Source organism: Prionailurus viverrinus, chromosome X (assembly GCF_022837055.1).
Source record: "Prionailurus viverrinus isolate Anna chromosome X, UM_Priviv_1.0, whole genome shotgun sequence".
Taxonomy (NCBI): domain Eukaryota; kingdom Metazoa; phylum Chordata; class Mammalia; order Carnivora; family Felidae; genus Prionailurus; species Prionailurus viverrinus.
Genome location: NC_062579.1, coordinates 36,707,278 through 36,729,467, shown reverse-complemented (window position 1 = coordinate 36,729,467; position 22,190 = coordinate 36,707,278). Strand labels below are relative to the sequence as shown.

General features: G+C 41.3%; 1 pseudogene; it reads right to left on the bottom strand.

The window, feature by feature from the left end:
• Positions 1 to 21,248, bottom strand: part of LOC125156953 (nucleoplasmin-3-like) — a 65,043-nt pseudogene extending 43,795 nt beyond the window's left edge.
• Positions 21,249 to 22,190: the final 942 nt, after the last annotated feature.

The following is a 22,190-nucleotide window of genomic DNA, read 5'->3' as shown; positions in this document are numbered from 1 at the left end:
TAGTCTCTTCAATAAATGGTTCTGGAGGGGCGCCTGGGTGACTCAGTCGGTTAAGCATCTGACTTCGGCTCAGGTTGTGAGGTCGCAGTTCATGGGTTCAAGCCCCGCATCGGGCTCTGTGCCGACAGCTTGGAGCCTGGAGCCTGCTTCAGATTCTGTGTCTCCCTCTCTCTCTGACCCTCCCCCACTCATGCTCTGTCTCTGTCTCTCTCAAAAATAAATAGACATTTAAAAAAATTTAAAATAAATAAATAAATGGTTCTGGGACAACTGGATATCTACATGCAAAAGAATGAAGTTGGACACCTACCTCACACCATATGCAAAAGTTATCTCAAAATGAATGAAAAACCTAAATATAATAGTTAAAACCATAAACTTTCTATTAAAAATATAGGAGTATGTCTTTATGACTTAGGATTTGTACAATGGAATCTTAGATATGACATCAAAATAGCACAAGCAACAACAGAAAAACAGATAGATTGGACTTCTTCAGAACGAAAAACTTTTGCGCAACAAATAATACTATCAAGAGAGTGAAAAGACAAGCCACAGAATGAAAGGAAGGATTTACAAATTATATATATATGATTAAGGTCTAGTATTTAGAATATATAAAGAACTCTCACCACTCAAGAACTATAGGATAGACATCCCAATTAAAAAATGGGCAAAGGACTGAAATATACTTTTCTCCAAAGAAGATAAACAACTTGCTAATAAGCACATGGAAAAATGCTCAACACCACCAGTCATTGGAGAAATGCAAATGAAAACCACGATGAGATTTCAGTTCACATCACTAGGATGGCTATAACAACAACAACGAAAGGAAAATAAGTGTTGGTAATGATATAGAGAAATTGGAACTCTTATACATTGTTGGCGGGAATGTAAAATGATGCAGTCACTGTGGAAAGCATTTCGGCAGTTCTTTCTAATGTTAAACAGAGTTACCATATAATTCAGCAATTCCTCTCCTAGGTGCGTACCCAAAAAAACTGAAAACGGGTATATGAAAATACATGTCCATTAAGCGATGAATGGATAAATTGCGCTATATCCATGCAGTGGAATATTAGCCATTAAAAGGAATGAAATGCCGATACATACTACTATGTAGATGAATCTCAAAAGAATTGTGTTAAGTAGAATACGCCAAACAGGTAAATCCGTAGCGACAAAACACAGATTGGGGGTTTCCCAGGGGCTGGGAAATGAGGGAATGGAGCCAAACTGCTTCATTGGTACAGGATTTCAGTTTGGAGTGACGGAAATGCTTTGGATTTAGATATAGGTGGTGGTTGCTCGGTTACTTTTCTGTTACGTGAGTTTCACCTCGGTCAATTTTTAAAAATCTGCTTTTCCTACTATACTTCTCCCTCCAAGCTCAATTCACCCACTCATCCCAGTCAGAAATCTGGACATAACTCTGACTCTTTCATTTTCCCCATTGCGAACATCCTATTAATGACGCAGTCCATTTGGCTCTGGATTCACTGAATTTCTTGAATTTTTTTCCTATACTCTATCTCAGTTTAGAGTCAGTTTAGGCCCCTCAGTTTAGGCCATATGCTAGTATAATCGTGTCCCAACTGGATTCGTTGTCTTTAAACTTACACCCTTTAACCTCTCATCCTTCCACCACACAGCAAGAATTATGTAGAATAGTTACTCTCAAATCTTAGAGTGCGTCAGAATTATATAGAGTGCTTTTTAAATTTTTTTTTCAACGTTTATTTATTTTTGGGACAGAGAGAGACAGAGCATGAACGGGGGAGGGGCAGAGAGAGAGGGAGACACAGAATCGGAAACAGGCTCCAGGCTCCGAGCCATCAGCCCAGAGCCCGACGCGGGGCTCAAACTCACGTACCGTGAGATCGTGACCTGAGCCGAAGTCAGACGCTTAACCGACTGAGCCACCCAGGCGCCCCTAGAGTGCTTTTTAAAACATAAATTGGTGGACCCTATGCTCAGATGTTCTGATTTGGTAGGTCTGATTCAGAGGAGCCCTAGAAGGTGCATTTCGAACAAGCTTTTATGTGATGCTTATAATTCTGGCCCAGAGGACTACACTTTGAGAACCTCTACTATATGACTTTATTGATTGATTACTTTCTAGTTTCAAATCCCCTTGTCGTTATGCTAAGAGACTCCAGGGTCTGGCCCTTGTGAATCTCCCCAGCTTCAGTTTTATCTAGGGCCCATCTGTACCATATCCATGTTAATAACTTCAGCACCTTCTCTTCCATAAAGCTATACCATTTAGGGGCTCTTTAGAAGCACCTGCAACTGACTTGGGTTTATTTAGGAAAAAAAAAAGGAAATTTATTAGAAGTGCATCACAGAGGGGCGCCTGGGTGGCGCAGTCGGTTGAGCGTCCGACTTCAGCCAGGTCACGATCTCGCGGTCCGTGAGTTCGAGCCCCGCGTCGGGCTCTGGGCTGATGGCTCGGAGCCTGGAGCCTGTTTCCGATTCTGTGTCTCCCTCTCTCTCTGCCCCTCCCCCGTTCATGCTCTGTCTCTCTCTGTCCCAAAAATAAATAAAAACGTTGAAAAAAAATTAAAAAAAAAAAAAGAAGTGCATCACAGATATAATTGCAAGGTTGGAGTACCAGATTCAGAAATAGACAGACGTCAGGACAGATCCGGGATCTAGGGAGCAGGAATTAGAATATGACCATCTGGCCCAAGAGGTAGTTTTGGAATAAGCCAACTGTATCTGTTTTTCCATCCTTGAATTTCTCAAGATGAAAAACCCATGGAGAAACCCTGTATTCCAGCCTGGGTTATATACAGTCCTCTTGGTCAGGGAAGACACAGTCGCCTTAGACCCATAGTCACGCTGACACAGCACACAGTGGAGAAAGGTAATTCCCCAGAAGGAAATCAGGCTGTGGTTACCCGATTAGTGTGAATGAATACTCAAGGGACACAAAACCAAAAATACCCACTACTATTTCCTTCTTTGTGCCCTATTGTGTATTGTGTAAACTTCTATATTACTTAAGACTTCTAGTAATTTTTGTATATGTGTCTTTCCACCCTACTAGACAATGAGTTCCTTGGCAATGGGAACCATGTTTCTTTTTTTTTATGTCTAGAACTTAGCATCGCATGTGACATCAAGCAGGTGCCCAACAAATGTTTGTTGAATGGATAAAGAAATGAACAGAGAAATGAAATTGAATGGATCGAGGGCACAGGTGAATTACAGATGAGAGAGGAGACCAAACACCAAAAGGAGAGGAAAAAAAGAAGAGTACAGTGGTTTGGGTGGTTCCTCAGAAGTGGGAAACACACAGAAAAAGAAGAAAAGTCACCTTGAGCAAGAGGAAATTTGCTGTTTCCTTCCAGGACCAGAGATGTTCAGAAAAGAAGAAGAAGAAGAAGAAGAAGAAGAATGGAACTTTTTAAAAAATATAATTTATTGTCAAATTGGTTTCCATACAACACCCAGTGCACATCCCAACAAGTGCTTTCCTCCATGCCCATCACCCACTTTCCCCTCTCCCCCATGCCCCCATCAATCCTTAGTTTAACCGCTTCATTGAGGCATGACTGCCTTACAACGAACTTCACATATTTACAGTGCACAATTTTGGGGTGCCTGGGTGGCTCAGTCGGTTGGGTGGCCGACTTCGGCTCAGGCCATGACCTCATGGCTTCTGGGTTCGAGCTCCATATGGGGCTCTGTGCTGACAGCTCAGAGCCTGGAGCCTGATTCAGATTCTGTCTCTCTCTCTCTCTCTCTCTCTCTCTCTCTCTCTCAAAAATAAACATTAAAAAAATTAAAAAAAATTGAAGCGTACAATTTCATGTTTTGACACATATATTAGCTCGTGAATCACCACAATGAAGATAATTAGCACGTCCATCACACTGAAAGGTTTCTTCACGCTTCGTTATTATCCCTCCCTCCAATCACTCCCAGTGAATCTCGTCTATGGTATTTTCTGTTGCTACTAGTTAGTTTACGTTTTCTAGTAGGTTGTATAAAACTAATCATAGGGTACGTGTGGTTTTTTTTTTTTTTTTTTTTTTTGGTCTCACGTCTTTCACTTAGTGCAATTATTTTGAGATTCATCCATGCTGTTGTGTGTATAAATAGTTCACCCCATTTCATTGCTGAGTAGTATTCTGATGTACTGATATATCATAATTCATATATATATTCACTGTTAATGGACATTTGAGTTATTTCCAATTGGGGACTATTACAAATAAAGTTGTTGGGAGCATTCGTGTACAAGTCTTTGTATAGACATATGTATTCTTTTCCCTTCGATAAATAATCAAGTGTGGAATGGCCAGTTCCTATGGTGGATATATATATTTAACTTAAAAAAAATTTCTAAGAATGCCGCTTCTGACATGACAACATCATAGGCTTTGTGGATATGCTTCTCAGTTAAACTGATAAAAATTAGTTTGAAAACAACCATTTAAAGTCTCTGAAAATTGTTCTCAGGACATATGAGAAATGAAGAAATGCTTTTCAAGAAAATCTACAAAAACTCAGTGAGAACTGCAAGACTCTATGGCATTTGAACCAACACCTATGCCCATCTTCCCCCCTCCCAGCTCAGTGAGGTGGAAACTATGCTCCAGATATGTGCGCCTAACAACAGAAGCAAAAATGGACAGAATTAAAGGGAGACTGCAATAAACTACCTTCAACAAGGAATGGAACCACCGAGCAGGAAATCAACAAGGAAATAGATGACTTGGGAAACGCTATAATTCCTACAGCTTTGTAACAGAACTTGAAGTCTGGAACTGTGATAACTCTAGCTTTGCTCTTCCTCTTCAAAATTGCTTGGGAAATTCGGGGTCTTTTGCGGTACCATATAACTTTTAGGATTTTTTGTTGTTACCAAATGCTCTTGGTGTTTTGATAGGGATGCATTAAATCTGTAGATTGCTCTGGGTAGTATAACCATTCCAACGATATCGGCAGTTATGCACAATGGAACATTATTCATCCATAAAAAAGAATGAAATCTTGTCATTTGCAATGGCATGGATGGAGCTAGAGGTTCATGCCAAGCGAAAGAAGTCAGCCAAAGAAAGACAAATACCACCTGGTCTCACTCATATGTGGCATTTAAGAAACAAATGAGTAAAGGAAGAAAGAGAGAGGCAAACCAAGAAACAAACTCTTAACTATAGAGAAAAAAATGATGGTTATCAGAGGGGAGGTGAGCGGAGAGATGGGTTAAATCGGTGATGAGGATTAAGGAAGGCACTGGCTGTGATGAGCACCGGGTGTTGTATGGACGTGCTGAATCACTATATTGTACACCTGAATCTAATATAACACTATTAATTCTATTGGAATTTAAAATAAAAAAGAACAACACTGTAAACCAACTATACCTAACAGACATCTGTAGAAAACTCCACCTCAAGACAACAGAATACACATTCTTCTCACATGCACATGGAACATTTTCCAAGATAGACTCTAAAACAAACCTAATTACGTTTAAAAGGATAGAAATAACACGAAGTATGTTCTCAGACCACAAGGGAATAAAATTTAAAAACCAGTAGTAGGGTAACTTGCAAAAAGATGGAAATTAAACAGCACTCACATAAATCTCACATAAACGACCAATAGTTCACAGAAGAAATCCCAAAGAAAATTAGAAAATAATCTAACATGAGTGAAAATTAATAACTTTCTGCCTGAAGACACTGGAAAAAAGAAGAACAAACTAAACCTAAAGTGAGAAGAAGGAAGGAAATAATTATTAGGGCAGAAATGAATGAAATAGAAAATATAAAAAAATAAAGAAATCAGTGCGGCCGAGGACTGGTCTTTTGGAAAGAATGAGCTTTAATAAAATTAATAAAATTGACAAATGTTTAGCAAGGATTATAAGTACAATGAACAATTATATGAAAATAAATTAGGCAACACGACTTAAATGAAATGGCTAAATTTCTAGAAAACTCACGAACCACCGAATGTGACTCAAGAAAAGCTAGACAATTTGAGTGGGCTTACGGCAGTTAAAAGATTGAATTAGTCATCAAAAAACTACCTAAAAGAAAAGGCCAGGCCCAGACGGCTGCACTGGTGAATTCTACCAAACAGTTAAAGCAAATGTATAGCAGTTCTTTACAAAGTCTTCCAAAAGAAAGAGAGGAAGCACACTTCCCAACCTTGGTACCAAAACCAGAAGAATATATCACAAGGAAACTGCAGACCCATACATCTTATGAATATACATGTAAAAATCCACAACAAAATAGCAGGAGACCAAACTCCGCTACATATAAGAAGGATTATGCAACATAACCAAATGGGATGCCAAAGTGGAAAGTTGGTTTAAAATCCAAAACATTGGGGCGCCTGGGTGGTGCAGTCGGTTAAGCGTCTGACTTCAGCCAGGTCACGATCTCGCGGTCCGGGAGTTCGAGCCCCGCGTCGGGCTCTGGGCTGATGGCTCAGAGCCTGGAGCCTGTTTCCGAGTCTGTGTCTCCCTCTCTCTCTGTCCCTCCCCCGTTCATGCTCTGTCTCTCTCTGTCCCAAAAATAAATAAATGTTGAAAAAAATAATAATAAAAAAAATAAAATCCAAAACATTAATTAATATCATATAACAAAGAACAAATGATCGCCTCAATAGAAGCAGAAAAAGCATTTGAGAAAACCCAATACCCATTAGAAATAGAGGGGAGCTTATTCTGATAGAGGGGATCTCACACCTGTTGTTCGGGTTTGAGTTTGGTATGTTCTTTATAGACTTTAGGGATACTAGCCCTTTATCCGATATGTCATTTGCAAATATCTTTTCCCATTCCGTCGGTTGCCTTTTAGTTTTGTTGATTGTTTCCTTTGCCGTGTAGAAGCTTTTTATCTTGATGAGGTCCCAATAGTTTCTTATTGCTTTTAATTCCCTTGCCTTTGGAGATGTGTCGAGCAAGAAATTGTTGCAGCTGAGGTCAAAGAGGTTGTTGCTCGCTTTCTCCTCTAGGGTTTTGATGGTGTCCCGTTTCACATTTAGGCCTTTCATCCATTTGGGGTTTATTTTTGTGTATACTTTTTGATTTATTAAGTCTTCTCTAATTTCTCTTGATGATGGTTTATACGTTTCAGTGTGCCGGTCTCACATATATTTTGTCACGTTTATCCCCAAGTATTTTCTATATCTTATGATGAAATGGCATTGTTTTTGAGTTTCAGTTGCTGATTTTTGTTGCTTGCCTATAGGAATACTGTTGATTTTTGCACATTAATATAAAATCCTGTCACCTTGCTAAGCCATTTATGCATTCATGCCACATTTTTATTTATAGGATTTTATTCACGGATGACATATTGTTTGCAAATACAGTTAAACTTTTCAGTATGGATGTTCAGTTTTAAGGTGAATACGTGTTTAGGATTGATGTGTTCTCTTGATGAACTGACCCACTTACAAGCTTACTGTCTTTATCCCTAGTAATGTTAATTTTTCTGAAATCTACTTTGATATGAATGTATCTTCAGCTTTATTTTGATTAGTCTTATCATGGTCTGCCATTTCACACTTTGAATTTTTAAGCTATTTATAGGCAAAGCATAGTTTGATCCTGATTTTTTAAACCTAATCTGAGCCTTTATGAAGTTTTAATGGGAGTGTCAAGATCATTTATATTTTATTTGATTATTGATTGTGTTTAAGTCAAACATCTATTTATTTTCTTCGAACTGTTCTTTGTTCAGCTCTCTTTTTCACCTTCTTTTGGGTTGATTTTTTTGTGATTCTGTTTTATCGTCTTTGTTGAATTATTGACTATAATGCTTTGTTTTGTTATTTTGGTGGCTGCTCTAGGTTTTATAATGTACATCCTTACGTTATACTAGTCTATCCTCAAATGCTACACTTCACGAGTAGCCTTTCTGTTACATATATTTTCCTTTTTCCCTTCCAGTCATTGTGCCTTTTGGGGGGCATCTATCTTATGTTTATATATGTTATAAACCCTCCAATATATTGTTATTTTTGTTATAAACCAAGGTTTGGTAAGCTATAGCCCATGAGTCAAGTCCAGACTACCATCTGTTTTTGTAAACAAAGTTTTATTGGAAAATAGTGACATGTACTCATTTGCGTATTGCTTATGGCTGCTTTCATGCAAAAACAGCAACATTAAGTAGTTGTGACAGAGACCATATAAGCTACCAAGCGTAAAATACTTTGGACTGGGCTCTGTACAGAAAAAGATTTCCAATTCCTGCTTTAGACCATCAATAATATCTTCAAAGGGATTTAAGATGGGGCGCCTGGGTGGCTCAGTCGGTTGAGCGGCCGACTTCAGCTCAGGTCATGATCTCATGGTCCGTGAGTTCCAGCCCCGCGTCGGGCTCTGTGCTGACAGCTCAGAGCCTGGAGCCTGTTTTCAGATTCTGTGTCTCCCTCTCTTTCTGACCCTCCCCCGTTCATGCTCTGTCTCTCTCTGTCTCAAAAATAAATAAACGTTAAAAATTTTAAAAAAAGGGATTTAAGCAATGAGAACTTATTTTTAATATTAATCCATGTAGTTATTATTTCCGCTGATCTTCCTGACTTCGTGTAGATCCAGATGTACATCTCAAATCATTTTCCTTCTTCTTGAAGGAATTTACTTTTTAGAGCACAGCTTTTATGTGTCTGAAAATGCCTTTATTTTGCGTTGAGTTTGAAATATATTTTCAATTCTATTCTACGTGGGAAATGTTTGACGTGGGAAAGAATTCTACGTGGACTGTTGTTTTTCTTTCAATGCTTTGAATATGTCGTGCCTTTGTTCCTCTGGACTTAATGTGTTTTTTTCTCTGGGTACTTTTTAGATTTCTTTTCTTTATCAGTTGTTTTGTGAAATTTATTATGCGCCTCGATGTAATTTTCTCTCTGTTATTTGTGTTAGGGATTTGTTGAACTTTTAAAATATGTTCACCTATAGTTTGCATCAAAATTTTTTTTGCTATTATTTTTTCAGGGACTTTTTTCTCCTCCTTTCCCCCAAATCCTCTCCTTCGAGGACTCCAATTTCACATACATTAGGCTGCTAGAAATTGTTGTACAACCCATTAACGTTCTATTATTTTTCCCATCTTCTTGGACGTTTTTTATTGCTATGTGTTCAAGGTCAGAACTAGACATTCTGCAATGTCTAATCTGCCATTAATTCTATACAGTGCCTAGAAATTGTAGTCTTTATCTCTAGAATTAAAAGCCCAGTTGATGTCTTTGTCTTATCTCCCATTTTCAACATGTCCAATCTGTCATCTAGCTTCTTGAACATTTGTTAACAAGTTAAATGTCTTTGTCTACTAAGCTCTATCATTTCTGGACTTCTCTTGATTGATGCATTCGTCTTCTCACTGTGAGTGGTGTTTTTTGTTTTTTTTTCCCAGTCTCTTTGCATCTTTGGTAACATTTGATTGAAATAAGGACGTCTGGCAGAGGCCCACACCCATGATGGCTGGAGAGAGGGTAGTGTATCTATTAGCTATGCCACATTAATGGGTAACACCCCAAACTTAGTGGCCGCAATAATGTGTAACAAACACCCCAGACTTAGTGGCTGAAATTAGCCAGCCTTTATTTTCACGGATCTATGGATCAGTTAAATTGGCTTTGCTGATGCTCCACTTGATGGTTCGCCTTCATTTTCTCATGGCTAGGGCAGCTCTACCCTCTAACTGTATGTCTTTAAGTCAACTGGCGTGGCTCTACTCCGTATGTGTTCATTCTGGGACCCAGGATAAAGAGGCAGTAGCTACTCGAGGAAGCTCTTCTCATCGTAATGGCAGCGGTCCAACATGGCAAATGGAAACTGAGAAGTCAGGCTCTCGGTCAAACATCTAAATGTGATCTTTCAGGCCCGGCCATTCTGGCCATTACGAAGGGCCTACCTACCAGGCCTCGTTGGCCAAAGCTGTCATCTCTCCACACCAGACTTGGTGCACAGATAACGCGTTACAGTCTGTAAAGAGAGATGCAGTCAGGGATTCAGGCCTCCCGACCAGCCATGTTCTTTTTTTTTTTTTTTTTAATTTTTTTCATGTTTATTTATTTTTGAGAGAAAGAGACAGAGAGACAGAGAGACAGAGCATGAGCAGGGAGGAGCAGAGAGCGAGGGAGACACAGAATCCAAAGCAGGCCCCAGGCTCTGAGCCGTCAGCACAGAGCCCGACACGGGGCTCGAACTCACGGACCGTGAGATCATGACCTGAGCCGAAGTCGGACACTCAACTGACTGAGCCACCCAGGTGCCCCTCAACCAGCCATGTTCTTATGCATATCTGCTTTCCTAGCCAAGGCACCTCCATTCGGAGGCCTCTTAGGGACCTTTGGCTAGTGCATCTCTCTGTCACCTCTACGAAGAATATTTTTTCAGGGATTCTAAAGAATATTTTATCCACTCTACCTCAATATTCAGTACTTTCCACTCTTAACCTTTCCTTCTCTTTCTTCCCCTCACCTCCAGATCCATTAATGGAAGGAGGTTTTTTGCTTGGGGCTCCCTCAGCAATGAGATGATTCCTCCCATCCAATGATGTATCTGACCTTCACCTGGTGCTCTTTCATGGTGGAAAATGGAACACTGGGGAAACTAACACTTTCTACTGTTTAGTCTCTTGCTTATAATGCCACAGTAAGTGATTAAATGCTTGGCTGTTATTTCCTTTGGGCCTGTTATCTTTTTTTAAAAATCTTTTTAACATTTATGTATTGTATTATTGAAAGAGAGAGAGAGAGAGAGAGAGAGACAGAGAGTGAGTGCGGGAGGGGCAGAGAAAGAGGGAGGCACAGGATCCGAAGCGGGCTCCAGGCTCTGAGCCATCAGCACAGAGCCCGACGCGGGGCTAGGACTCACAGACCGCGAGATCATGATCTGAGCCGAAGTCGGTCACTCAACCGACTGAGCCACCCAGGCGTCCCTTTGGGCTTGTTAACTGACTACCTGGAAGCTCAGATTTTTTTTCCAGTTCGGCTCAGCTCTTCACAGAAACATGCAAAGGCTCCTAAGGTCTGGGCTCAGGATTGACTCAGCATCACTTCAGCCCACGTTGGCCAAAGCAAGACATGACTGAATCTAAAATCAAAGGCCACAGAAAGCACGAGGATAGGAAGGGTGAAGAATTGATTTCCACTATTCGGTCTACCATAGGTGGCATAGGGGCAAATTTCTTGTCCACAGAAGGTTAGACAACCTCTTGGCTCAGCCCAACATCCTCGATTCAGGTGGCTAGTGATGTTTCTGGGCCATATGTACAGATAAGTTGTCACCCCAGAGAGCCGTCCGTAAGTGGCAGAACCTTGATCACCAACCTTGTATTAGGTCACTTACCTAACATTCAACAAGTATTTATTGAGCACATGCTATGAGCCAGAAACTGTCACTGGGAGTGACACCAAACCAGGAGCAACAGAGTTGCTGCCCTGAGAGAACGCAACCGAAATTTAAATGTAAGAAAACAGACATAACAATGATTTCAGACGTCATAAGCGTGACAAATAAGGTGCTGAATCAAAGACTAGCTGAAAGTCTCCACCAGCTAAGGTGGCTGAGAACAGCACGATCTCAGGTGAGTTGTTTTAAGCACAGCCAGAATTCCTGCAGGGAGGCTCAAGAAGGGACGAAGAGATTATGGGATTATCTAAGATTATCCATCATGGGAAGAAGCGAACCTTGTAGCAGGATCCAGGGTTTCCCTTTGTTTTCAGGGAAAACCTCACTTTTCACTATTTTTTTGTAACTGCGTCAGAACGGCTCATCCTAATATATACAGAAGATCCCTCTTCTCTAGGAAGAAAATCTCTGGGGGGGGGGGGGGGGGCGGGAAACCACACCATGAATTATGTTTCTGGAGAAGAATGGCCCTCGTCTTTGAGTAAGGGGGAATCTACCTTTTTTACATTAAGGAAAAATTGGGCCTCATATTTAGTGGGCCATCAAAGCATCTCTCAGTAGCTGTCAAGAGGAATCATAATGAGAAGAAGAGAGTAGGGACTACGGGGAGCGGTAAACGATGTGTGAGTGGGAAGTAAGAAAGTCTGGGAGGAGACTGAGAAGAAGATCCCGAGCAGGGAGAAAATTTCAAGAGTGGGACCATTGTGTGGGAGACACAGAGAGAAAGCTGGCTGAGAAGGTGACATCCCAGGATGCATTTTGGGCCAGAGACTTTGGTATCTAACTGCCTACGTGTGGGGAGGGAAAATATTGTCCAGGTAACTCTCGGGCTTTCCAGATTTGTAGCTGAAACAATGGGGCCATCTAAATATTATTCCTGGCACAGATTAGGTGAAGAAATCACGGATTCCGAGTCACTTCCTCGTCTGTATACATCCTTTAAGAATCTAGATCGATTGGCCCAATCCTGTTAATAATTTCTGGATTCACTTTCTGCATTACATCACGCAGTGGAGCCCGCTCTGTAGAAATCACGTGGAGATTTGGTTGCCGGCGTCACAAAGCTCTACAATGTTTCAAAAAACCACTTAGTCTGCAAACCTTCCCTGGGCCTTCCTTTCCTCGTCTGTACAATGAATGGCACAGGGAAGGTATACGTGGAGGGTTGCATTGTCCGTGCTTTGAGGGGGGTGGGCAAAATGACCACTACCCCCAAGGTTCTGACATTCTAGCAAGTTTGCTCCAGATCCAATGTACCTTCCATTTCCATCATGATTAGTTTGAATAAAATTAGATAGTTTAATGAATGATATTATTGTGCTTTCTTCCCCTTTGAGCACAAAGTATAACTTTTGAAGCCCACATCAACGGTGAAGTGTTCCTTGTTCTTTTTGTAGTCTCTATTCTCCATCCCCTTTGTCTGTGATCAAATCAGGGATCCTTCCATTCTACAGCCTGATTCATTATTTCAGCTGTATTTTCAATGCTCTCTCATTACCCCTCTTCTGTGTCCACCCACAACTCCACCTACAGGGTCTATAATGTGCCTTCTATCTACTGTAGCTTAATAAAAGGGAAATTATGCTAATTTTATTCCAACTTTAGAAAAGTAAAACCTGTACCATTATTCTTCTGCCCCTCTTTCCCTTTTATTTATTCATTTCAAAAGAAAAAGTGTCTAATCATCTGAGAAAATTGTACTTGCACAATGTTAACCACTTTCCTATTTAATTAAGTAGATTTTTCCAATTGAGTTTGGATAGATTAAGAAAGCCAGTCTTCGAGTAGCCAGGTTCTGATGCAATTAGGGGCTGGGTCCAAGGCAACTTCAGTGTCAGCTAATAATTTTGGTGCCTGGGAGGTAGCCTGGAAGGTCTGTTGCATGTGCTGCATTGGGGGTGAGGGGCACCATTTCTGGAGGCAGAAGTCCAAGGCTTGGTACATAATCGAGACCTGAGCGTCAAGCAGGCTGCTTGCACATTAAATACAGCCATTAATAGGCAAGGGATCTGTGTCTGCAAATGCCTACAGGTGCAAAAGTTTACCTTCAAATTCTTCTTCAAGAAGAATTTCTTTGTAGCACAGACCAGCTTTGTTGAAAAGATCCTTGAGTAAGGATACAGAGAGGGAGGATTGAGTTCCCGAGGCCCAGAGTCCCTCAAGGAGGAGAGGCGAACTACGCACTATTTGGGCCAAGTCTGGGGAAGGAGAGACAGCCAGCGGCGGAAATCTCAACGACGAGTCTCGGAGCAGAGGTGGTTCTGTTTGGGAGTATTCACGTGGAACACTGTGTGTCATCTAACCCGCTTCTTCCCTGTGGCCCCCCAAAATCTTCCATAAAACCTAGGATATAGTCGGTATGATTGGCTTTCTTGCAGAGAGGGATTAAGGGGCCAAGACTTCATCAAGTTCCGCTCAGGAAAAAAATCATGCTCAAGACTCCTGGATGAAAGCTGCATCTGACATCAAGATTTTACAGAGACGTCTTTTTCCTTCCCAGGACATGTGTTTTATCATTGTCAAGGCGCTTCAGGAGTCTCGATGTGTGCATAATGTTACGTTGGGCGGTTGGGGGGGGGGGGGTTGCTGTGTGATTGGGTCAGATTAACAGAGATTGTGTCTCCAGGTTGCCAGAACAAACAAGCGATTGTATTCCACTCTGAGAAAAAGTTCATCACATCAGCTACGGTAACTCATCACGTAACTGAATATTCAACTGAAAGTTTGACATTTTCACAAATTACATAAATCATCTTTGTGTTTCTTAACACATTTAGATCTCAGAACAATTCAAATCTTTCGTTTTCTGGATGAAAAAACAAAACAAAACAAAACAAAAAACAAACCAATAAAGCTTGCCCCAAAGCAAGCAGTTGGCTATTGGCAAAGCAGGGTTAGACTCTGAGGTCCTTTGACTCAGGTATCCTCTTAATTTGTGTAAGTAGAAAACACATTTACAGATGGAACTTACATGAACTGAACTTTACAAGCCCACTTTTCAAAAGACGCAGAGATAAAGGGTAGGAGGAAGAAAGATTCGGAAGATTTTGCGTGTTTCTACCCCCGTTCTAGCCACAACGAGTAGGCCATGGCATAAGCATAAACTGTGGGGTTAGAATTTTTTTCTCTTTGCCTGTCTCAGACGCGGCTTAATATCTCATGACGGGAGCATCTTAGCCCATTGAGTGTAATCATGTCTTTAAAGATACAGATTTTTATAAATAACAGGATCACTAAAATCACAGCGACGCTTCATTTGATTTTAAAATGTAAAAACAATGACATAACTCTCATTGTTGGAGGAAGGGCTATCTGTGTTGTTGAGCTTAGTGAGTCAGTCCTCTGTAACTTCTTTCAAGAAAATGAATGAAGGAATGAATTACTTAAAAAAAATGTAATGTTTATTTATTTTTGAGGGAGGGAGAGAGAGAGAGAGAGAGAGAGAGAGAGACAGAGCACAAGCAGGTGAGGGGCAGAGAGAGAGGGAGACACAAAATCCAAAGCGGGCTCCGAGCTGTCAGCACAGAGCCGACGCGGGGCTCGAACTCACGAACGTGAGAGATCATGACCCGAGCTGAAGTCGGACGCCCAACCGTCTGAGCCACCCAGGTGCCCCAGAATGAGTTACTTTTTTATAGATACAAAGTATCAAACACTCCCAAGAGGTTAGAAAATAATGCAACATACGTCTATATACCGGTCACTCAGAGCTCAGATTTAACAGTTATTTTGCCCTAATAGAACTGTTTTGTTTTGTTTTGTTTTGCTTTGCTTTTTTAAGATAAGGTTAAGGAGACTATGAGAGTTCCATCCCTAAACCTTTCTTCCTGTCTCCCTCCCTCTCTGGAGGTAATCACTGTCCTTGAATTTGGTACATAACATTTCCATGATGTTTCAGGCTTTCACTACCTACCTACCTATCCATTAGCTATAATTGATGTGTATGATGGAAACATATGTTTATGGATCGACTTACGTTCCCTCCCCCGAATTCGCATATTTAAGTCCTATCCCCCAGTACCTTGGGATGTGACCTTATGTGGAAATAGTGTCATTGAGGATGACACTTAACTAGTGAGAGTTAAGAGGAGGTCATATTGAGGTAGGATGAGTCCCTAATCCAGTATGGAACTGGTATCCTTATAAAGAGTGGAATTTGGGAACAGACACACATTTTCCAGCTTCACTGAGATACGGGTAATATATAACATTGTGTAAGTTTAAGGGGTGCACTGTGAGGATTTCGTATTCCTATATATTGCAAAATGCTTACCACGGTAAGGGCAGTTAACACATCCTTTGCCTCCCATAAGTACCATTTGGTTGTTTCTGTTCTTGTTGTTGTTACGGAGAGAACATTTAAGAATCAGTCTCTTAGCAACTTTCAAGCATACGAGGCAGTTTTGTTAACTACAGTCCCATGCTTACGGGACGTCCCCAGAATGTACTCCTCTTATAACTTCAAGTGTGCATGCTCCGGTCAACATCTCTTCATTCCCCCCAACCTAACCTGCCTCCCCCCGGCTCCTGGTAAACACTGGAGTTGGGCTTTGTTAGATTCCACATATAAGTGAGATCTTATAGTATGTGTCCTCCTCTGTCTGACTTACCGCACTTAGCATAATGTCCTCACGGTTCACCCATGTTGTTGATTTCCTTCATGTTTATAGCTGAATAGCATTTCGTTAAATAGATATAATACATGCGTGTAAGATATAATATATTTTTTACCCATTCATCCATCAGTGGACACTTAGGTTGTTTTCATACCTCGGCTATTGTCAATAATGCTGCAATGACCCTAGGGAATTTCTGGATTTACTTGGTAGTTCTATGATTAATTTTTTTTTTTTTTTTTTTTAGGAAACTCCGTACTGTTTTACTCAATGATTGTACAAATTTACATTTCGAAAACAGTGTAGATGGGTTCCCTTCTTTCCACACTCATTTCCTCTTGTCGTTTTTCTAATAGTCATCCTGACAGGTGTGAGGTGATATCTCTTTGTGGTTTTGATTTACATTCCCCTGATGACTGGTGATGTTGAGCACCCTCTCATACATCTGTCGGCTATTTGTATGTCTATTTTGGAAAAATGGCTGTTTATGTCCTTTGCCTGCTTATAAATTGGATTGTTATTGTTTGTTTGCTTCTGCTCTTGAGTTTTAGGAGTTCCTTCTGTATTTTGGATATTAACTCCTTTCAGGTATATATCTATTTCAGTCTTCAAATATTGTCTCCAATTCTGTAGGTTGCCTTTTCACTCTATTGATTGTTTCGTTTTGGTGTGTGCAGAAGCTTTTTAATTTGATATCTTCCCACGTGTTTATTTTTGCTTTCGATGAATGTATTTAAATTCTAGTTAGTTGATCTACAGTGCAATATAGGTTTCAGGAGTAGAATTCAGTGATTCATCACTTACATACGATACCCAGTGTTCATCACAAGTGCCCTCCTTAATGCCCATCACCCATCTAGCCCATCCCCACTCACCTCCCTCTGTCAACCCTCAGTTTGTTCTCTATCGTTAAGAATCTCTTCTGGTTTGGGGCACCTGGGTGGCTCAGTCGGTTAAGTGTCCAACTTCCGCTCAGGTCATGATCTCATGGTTCGTGAATTCGAGCCCCGCATCAGGCTCTGTGCTGACAGCTCGGAGCCCGGAGCCTGCTTTGGATTCTGTGTCTCCCGTTCTCTCTCTGCCCCTCCTCCACTCACAATCTGTCTCTCTCTCTCAAAAATTAATAAACGTAAAAAAAGAAGAAATTTAAAAAAAGAGTCTCTTGTGGCTTGCTTCCCTTTCTTCTTTTTCCCCCCACTTCCCTTATGTTCATCTGTCACTTCTCTCAAATTCCACGTATGAGTGAAATCATGTGATGTTTGTCTGATTTACTTATTTCGCTTAGCATAATAAGTTCTGGTTCCATCCACGTTGTCGCAAGTGGCAAGATTTCATTCTTTTTGATGGCTAATATTCCATTGCATATCTATACCACATCTTCTTTATCCATTCATCAGTCGATGGACATTTGGGCTTTCTCCATAGTTTGGCTATTGTTGATAGTGCTGCTATAAACATCGGGGCGCATGTACCCCTTCGAATCTGTACTTTTGTATCCTTTGGGTAAATACCTAATAGTGCAACTGCTGGATTGTAGGGTAGATCTATTTTTAGTTTTTTGAGGAACCTCCAGACTGTTCTCCGGAGTGGCTGCACCAGTTTGCATTCCCACCAACAATGTAAGAGGATCCCCCTTCTTCACCGTTCTCACCAACACCTGTTGTTTCCTGCATTGTTAATTTTAGCCATTCTTACAATGTGTGAGGTGCTATCTCATCATGGTTTTGATTTGTATTTCTCTGACGATGAGTGATGTTGAGCATCTTTTCCTGTGTCTGTTAGCCATGTGGATTTTACAATAGACAATTGCAAAATTGTCTATTCATGTCTTCTGCCCATTTTTAACTGGATTGTTTGTTGTTGTTGTTTTTTCAAGAGGGGGTTGAGTTTGAGAAGTTCTTTATAGATGTTGGATACTAACCATTTATTAGATATGTCATTTGCAAACATCTTCCCCCATTCCATAGGCTGCCTTTTAGTTTTGTTGATTGTTTTCTTTGCTGTGCAGAAGGTTTTTATCTTGATGAAGTCCAAAGAGTTCATGTTTGTTTTTGTCTCCCTTGTCTTGGGTGATGTGTCTAGTAAGAAGTTGCTAAGGCCAAGGTCAAAGAGATTGCTGCCTGTGTTCTCCTCTAGGATTTTGATGTTTTCTTGCCTCATATTCAGGTCTTTCATCCAGTTTCATTCTTTTGCCTGTTGCTGTCCAGTTTTCCCAACACCATTCGTTGAAGGGACTTTTTTTCCATTGGATATTCTTTCCTACTTTGTCAAAGATGAGTTGACCATATAGTTGTGGGCCCATTTATGGGTTCTCTATTCTGTTCCATGGATCTATGTGTCGGTTTTTGTGCCACTACCGTCCTGTGTTGATAAGCACAGCTTTGTAATATGGCTTGAAATCTGGACTCATGATGCCTCCAGTTTTGTTTTCCTTTTTCAGGATTGCTTTGGCAATTCAGGAGCTTTTGTGGTTCCATACACATTTTAGGATTGTTTGTTCTAGCTCTGTGAAGAATGCTGGTGGTATTTTGATAGAGATCATATTAAATGTGTAGATTGCTTTGGGTAGTATCGACATTTTAACAATATTTGTTCTTCCTATCCAGGAGCATGGGATCTTTTTCCATTTTTTTGTGTTGTCTTCAATTTCTTTCACAAGCTTTCTATAGTTTTCACAGTACAGATCTTTTACCCCTTTAGTTAGGCTTATTCCTAGGCGTCTTATTGTTTTTGGTGTCCTTGTAAATGGGATTAATTCCTTGATTTCTTTTTCTGCTGCTTCGTTACTGGTGTATAGAAATGCAACAGATTTCTGCATGCTGATTTTATATCCTGTGACTTTGCTGAATTTGTGTGTTAGTTCTAGCAATTTTTTGGTGGAGCCTTTTGGATTTTCTACATAGAGTATCATGTCATCTGCAAATAGTGAAAGTTTGACTTCTTCCTTGCCAATTTGGATGCCCTGTATTTCTTTTTGTTGTCTGATTGCTGAGGCTGAGACTTTAATGTGATACACCACATTAATAAAAGAAAGGATAGAAACCATATGATTCTCTCAACAGATGCAGAAAGAGCATTTGATGAAATACAGCACACATTCTTGATAAAAAAAAAAAACCCTCAACAAAGTCGGGATGTCTGGGACATACCTCAACATCATAAAGGCCATATATGAAAAGCCCACAGCTAATATGCTCAATGGGAAAATCTGAAAGCCTTTCCCTATGGTGACGAGCAAGACAAGGATGCCCACTCTCACCATTACGATTTTTGTTCTTGTTGCTTATGCTTTTGATGTCCTACCCCCAAATCATTGCCAAAACCAGTCTCGAGGGGCCTTTTCCATATGTTTTCTGAAGGAGCTTTACAGTTCCAAATCTTACATTTAAGTCTTTAATCCATTGCAAGTGGATTTTGTGTTTGGTCCAACATAAGGGTCCAATCTCATTCTTTTGTGTGTGGGTACCCAGTTTTATTGAACAGACCGCTCCTTTCTCACTGGGTATTTAGCACCTTTTGTCCAAGATGAGTTGACTATATATGTACTGGTTTATTTCTAGGCTCTTTATTCTGTTCTATTGGTCTATGTGTCTGTTTTTATGGCAGTAACACACTGTTTTGATTACCGTAGCTTTGTACTATAGTTTGAAATAAGGAGGTGTGATGTCTCTAATTTTGTTCTTTTGTTTCAAGATCGCTTTGATCATTTGACATATATTGTGGTTCCACATGAATTTTAATATTATTTCTCTACTTCTGTGGAAGATGCCACTGGAATTTTGATCGAGATTGTATTGGATCTGTGGATCACTTTAGGTAGTATGGGTATTTTTTTTTTAATTTTTTTTTCAATGTTTTTATTTATTTTTGGGACAGAGAGAGACAGAGCATGAACGGGGGAGGGGCAGAGAGAGAGGGAGACACAGAATCTGAAACAGGCTCCAGGCTCTGAGCCATCAGCCTAGAGCCTGACGCGGGGCTCGAACTCACGGACCGCGAGATTGTGACCTGGCTGAAGTCGGACGCTTAACCGACTGCGCCACCCAGGCGCCCCAAGTATGGGTATTTTAACAATATTAATTTTTCTAATCTTTGCACATAAAATATCTTTCCATTTATTTGTGTCTTTTTCAATTTCTTCCATTGAAGTCTTGTAGGTTTCAGTATAAGGATCTTTCACCTCCTTGGTTAAATGTGTTCCCAAGTATTTTATTCTTTTCAATGCAGTTGTAAACGGCATTGCTTTCTTAATTTCTTTCTAGATGGCTTATCATTAGTGTATAGAAACATAACTGACTTTTGTGTGTTAATTTTGTATCCTGCAACTTTATTAAATTTGTTTATTCTAACATTTTTTTTTTGGTGTGGTTTTTAGTGTTTTCTATGTCTAAGACCATGTCATGTGCTAACAGAGATGATTTAACTTCTTCCTTCCTGATGCTGGCTAGGACTTCCAGTATTATGTTGAATAAAAGAGTGAGGCTGAGACATCTTGTCTTTTTCCTGATTTTAAAGGAAACGCTTTCAAGCTTTTATTACCGAGTATGATGGTAACTGTGGCCTTGTCATGCATGGCCTTTATTTTGTTGAGGCTACTTCCTCTGGCCATGAGGATTCATTCAAATTTAGAGGTTCAATGTCCCCAGTTTCGTCAGGTCTTCCCATACATCCCCATTCCAATTTTCAGGATCTCATTCCTTTTCAATCAATGCCCTCACTTTGATGGCAGGCACCCTGGGAAGTTGTGAATTCGATTCATGTTGTAGTGCCACAACTCATACATTGGGCTACAGGCTGGAGACCTCCGGAAGAGAGGCAGTCGGAGTTCAAAGGCAGTATGCTGGCAGAATTTCTTCTTGCTCAGGACAGTTTTTGTTCTAATAAGGCCTTCGGCTGATTGGATGAGATCCACCCACATTATGGAGAGTAACCTGCTTTATACAAAGGCCATCAACGTAACTATTACGCCCATTCAAAAAACACTTTCACAGAAACATTCCGAACAATGCTTGACCAAATATCTGGGTGCGATGGCTCAACCAAGTTGACACGTATAATTAACTATCACATTGGCCTTTTTGGTTTCCAGTAGTTAGTTTTGGTTTCTCTGTGTTCTCTCATAGTTCTCTGAGCATCTTTAGATTGATTGTTTTAAATCTTTTCTTGGGCAATTCCTGGACCTCAACTTCTTCGGGATCAGTTACTGGAAGGTTATTATGTTCCTCTGGTCGTGTCATGTTTCCCTAATTCTCCGTGATCCCTAGAGTTTTGCACAGATATCTACACATTTGAAGAAGCAGTCACCTTCTCCAGATATCATGGGTTGACTTCATTAAGGGAAGACTTCAGGTGGGGGCATGCTGAAGCGTGCTGTGACCCTGGGTCTGGTGGTAGAAGGCACCAAGTGCAAGGGCATGTGGCAGCACCAGCTCTGGGGAAAATCTGGTGGCTCGTCCACTCGGGCCACTGACAACTGCATGGTCCTTGGCAGGCCCTGCAGGGGATACACAAAGGTTACAAGAGCTGCTGGGGTCTTCAGCCATCCCTCCAGGCCCAGTAGCTAGGGACCGGGACAAGCAGTGGTAGTAGCCAGAGTTGGCGGTGTGCACATCCTTGGCTGTAGGTGAGGCGTTCCAGGGCAGGTGGCAAGGGACAGGGCCGCCTACAGGTGCACTGACAGCTGTGGAGGCCCCTGGTGTCAGCGTTAGTGATGTGCACTAATGTGGCTGCTGAGTCCGGCCGTGCTAGCACAACAATGGAGGCTGGGGATGGGGTTCGTGCCAGGGGCGTGCAAGCACCTAACCGGAGGGGCCCGATTTGGCCCCAGAAGCAGCTGCGGGTCCCCTGCTTGTTGGCATGCTGTCCTGTGGCTGCAGGCCTCCCTCCGAGTGTGCTCGGTCTGGCAATAGAGGCTGGTCGTGGTGCCAGGCCCGCAGCATGCGGGTACACAGCGGCCCAGCCTAGCCCGGAGCACGCATCCAGCAGTGTGGGTCGTCCACACAGGGTCTAGGCTGGTGTCCTGCTCTTATGCAGGGAGATGGTGTGATGAGGGGCTCAGGCAGCTGGTAGCAGGGAATATAAATGCCCGTGGGGGCCGAAGCCAGTGTAGTCTGCAGCAGGGGGGCGGCGGGGGGGTTTCGTCAGTGGCAAAACCTGCTGGGTTTGCCTACATAGCTGGT